The sequence below is a fragment of the Leptinotarsa decemlineata genome, unplaced genomic scaffold (assembly GCF_025532065.1).
Source record: "Leptinotarsa decemlineata unplaced genomic scaffold, Ldec_3_MD MMD2_tig00004716_RagTag_RagTag, whole genome shotgun sequence".
NCBI lineage: Eukaryota > Metazoa > Arthropoda > Insecta > Coleoptera > Chrysomelidae > Leptinotarsa > Leptinotarsa decemlineata.
Window position 1 is genome coordinate 395,334 of NW_027412611.1, and position 4,089 is coordinate 399,422.

The window sequence follows — 4,089 nt, forward strand, 5'->3', positions numbered from 1 at the left end:
CGCCATTCTTGTTTGCCACTTGCGTCCAACTTTTTTGAGGGCGATCCAGATAGGACTACTCCATGGACTCTGACTTGGTCTTATGATGCCATCATCTAGCATCTTATTGATTTGTTTTCGCACTTCCTCTTTATGTACGAATAGATGTCTATATGGCTTGTGTACAAAATTTGTAACCTTTTACGAAACTCCAAAGTGGATTTATTTCTTTAAGGTCTACACATGAGTAAATCTTGTTGTAGACATTCAAGATTTCGTGTATCACCAAAACATTGAATAAGAGCGGACTTTATTGAATTCCAAGTCGTTACTTCTCTCCTACAACCTACTAATAATTGAACTCTGTTGATTAATTTTGTTTGGATTCCTCTAATTGAATAATTTCCCAAGATATGATCATTTGTATTACTATATATTTCAAAAAAAAACAATCACAAGCTGATATAATGCTAGTCAAATCACCATCATAATCAGGTATTTTCAACATGCTCAGGGTAACTGTTGGGTTTACCGTTTGAGCAGGCAGAGTTGAATTTAGAGTAATAATTGTCATGATTTCAGATATGGAATCAGAAACGTTTACAGAACTGTTGAAGCTTTTTTATCAACTCGTCTTTATTTGTTTGACTATTAATCATGAGGTTTCTCCAAAACTATAAATTGTTTAACGAAAATCAAATAATTTCAATTTTCCTAACCAGGGAAAAAGAATTCTGGGAGAAAACAAAGAATACTTGGACTCTTTAATGTATTTTAATCTTCTGGTTATTCTGTTATCAGCTTATCTGCTTTGTTTGAAATGTCTGGACTCCTCCTCAGGCCCTCAGGTTAATTCAATACCTTTTTGGTGCACACGAACGAAAAAAGTCACTAAAAGTCTCGATAAGTGCCGAATAGTAAAACCCCACGTTTTTCTAATCCTACCGACTGCGCCAGTTGCGTATGCGATATACGAAAATATGTTTTTGAAAAGACTTCATTTTGAACAAATACAACGTTACAGTTCAAGCAAGGTAACGAAAATGCATGCTTATTATATCAACAATAATTTATAGTCGACTTAGCATGTAGTCGCGTCTGGAACAGCAGATGTAACTCTGAGTAATGCTGGGTCAGCAAACTTGAGTTCATAACTAATATGAATAACTATATTGTGAAAAAATATATGGGTTGAGTGAGCAATATTCCATCATACAAGTCGTCCTGTGATTCGTTTCCCAGAAAAAGTTTGAAGTTATTTATACAAGGTGGGTCACTCTGTACAACACGGTCCCTTTAAACAAAACCATTAATTTTTACGGAAATTCAGACTGCAGAAAGGAATCATTATGGAGTCCCACAGGGTGGCTCAAAAAAGTGCGACATATCAAAGTTGTGTTTTTGAAGTATAACTTGTTTACGAGCGCTTGACTTGGGAAGTAATCTGGTGACGGAAAGTGTGATTGGGCGATGCAAACAGAAGTTGAGAGGAAGGTATGAGTAAGTGAAGATTCGAAGAGAGAGTTACGTTCTGTTTATTACTGTAGGGGCAAGAGAGAGAGATGCGAACACAAATTTACAGTCGAATAGGCTATGAAAATCAACAACAGATTTCAATGTCAATTACGCGTATGATTTATACACATATATTCATTTGATTTCTACCAATATTTGAATTTATTGTATTTTCATTGATAATTTAACATTTTTGAATAGATTTTTTAATTTTATCCATTATTTCCATTACCGGATACATCAATATAATCAGTGTGGTTGCTTGTAAAACCAAGACAATAGGCTTACGTATGAAAAATAAAATACATAAGTTTTCGAATGAAATTGGAAACATATCTAAAGAAAACTGCATCGATTGTTGTTTCATGTCTTATGGTAGGCTCATTTTGATCATTGAAGAAAGCTGATGAATGCGTGATGAGAAAGTTACGAAAGAGTGTGATCGGGCAAGGCGAACGGAAGTTGAGAGAGGTATAACTTAGTAAAGATTGGAAGAAAAATAATTACGTTTCATATATCACTGTAGAACCAAGAAAGAGAGATTGAGCACCATTTTACGGTTGAGTAGGATCTGAACGATTGGAGAAAACTATCATAACTTGCCACTGATTTTACCAAGAGAGTTCAGTGGTAATTTTGCGTCCAAAATGGAGGATAACTCTTGGTAAATATCAAACAAGATAAATTTGAACTACAAATGAATAATAACTGAAACAAACCTACCACAAGATGTGGTAGGCAGTAGTTGTTTACAGCTGATTCTCGGCCTCCCCCCCACCACTATGACGTATTAATTGCTTTTTTTATTGGTTGTTGTTTGGTGAAGTTTTTTTTGTTGTGCAGTGAAGTCAAGGCGTTGTGACCTTGAAGTGTCTGGTGCATGGATCGTTCAGATTTTTTTTTCATATGAGATTTTGTGTGTTTATGTGTGTGTGTAGGAGAATGCACGGTACAGGGTTTCATCATGTGCTTGTTTGTCTATGTACAAACATACGTCTGCATACTTCGAAGATCCTCCAAGTAATAAATGCTCCATCGGTGTTAGGGCACCAAGTTAGTAGTGGAGTGACGTCACAGCAATAACCGTTCAACGGCTAGAGAGCGACATGTTCACTCCACGACGTGTGGCAGAGTAATGCGTATTCATCGGTCTGCTCCTCACCTCTCCTGAAGCGATGAAGGTTCGCTCTAGCCCGCTATCGATGGTGACACAACGGCAGCCGAGGACTGTTTGCCTAGCGTCTACCCTCTCCGAGACCGCAACGACCACTGCTTGCTCGTATATCGACATCTGTTATCGCATTCAGTTGGGAGGTAATCTTGGCGCATGTAGTTGAGAAGTGGGGTTGGCTATGACGTCTTGACGGGTCCTATCAGAGTGTATTTAAGAAGCGTACGAGTGTTGGCTATGTCAGTTTACATCAAGTGAGTTAGTGAGAACTATTATATAAAATGTATTCCTGTGACTGTGGTAAATCTTTCACTCGTAGTGATAATCTTCGTCGGCATCAGCTCCAGAGTTGCCAAGGAGGGCCTGCAGTGAAACGGGTGAGAGTGGATAATGCAACACCTATGTATTACGTGCAATTGTTGTAATGTGACAATTCCTATGAGCCAAGTGAATTCTCACCGAAGAACCATGAGTCATAAAAATAATGCATGTGTTCAATTGTCTGACGGTGTTCAAATTATAACGAATGCATTCAATTGCCGCATTGCTACATACAGGGTGGAGAGTTCGATTGTAACCAGTGACTACATTTCATTTTTCAATTAGATTAGGCAGAAGGTCATTGAATTACTGGAATCAGCCATCAGGATCCATAAAAGCATCAAGGTGAATATGGAAGTTTTTGGGAATTATATTCTTCAGACTGATGATTCGAGGGACACGAAGTCATTTAATTCCCAAAATAAAATAGTGGACCATCTTCAGATTTGAATGCTGTTTTTGATGGATTCCGTGATGTAATTGTGGCACAAACGACTGAGTTCCAGGATCGTGACTCAGGTATTTATTTTTTAAAAATTTCAATAAGATTGAATAGTAATATTTTTTTTTTTTATAATTCAGGTTGGACTTGTGAAAAAATATTGTTTTCTCGAGGTCAACATTAATAAATACAGTCCACTGGAAGGACGTTCATATGTGAAGCTGCCTCAATGTATTCAATGGAAGAAAGCTGTTGTGAATGTTCGTAATGAAGATCAATATTGTTTTGCTTGGGCTATAACATCAGCATTATATCCTGCAGATAGTCGAGTGTCCGAACTTACGTCATATCCACATTTTTCCACTGTTTTAGATGTCACAGGTATGGATTTTCCGGTTAAAGTTAATAATAAGAGTATCGAAATATTCGAAGATAGGAATGATATTTCAATTAATGTTTACGGTTTAGAGAGTACATTTGAGAAGGGTAAAATGAAGTATGAAGTGATTGGTCCATTGCGATACTCACAGAGAAGACTCCGGAGACATGTCAATTTGTTGTTTATAACTGATGACTCCGGTAATGGTCACTATTGTTGGATCAAAGATCTTTCAAGATTAGTTTCTAATCAACTATCAGCTCATAGACAGAAAAAATATTT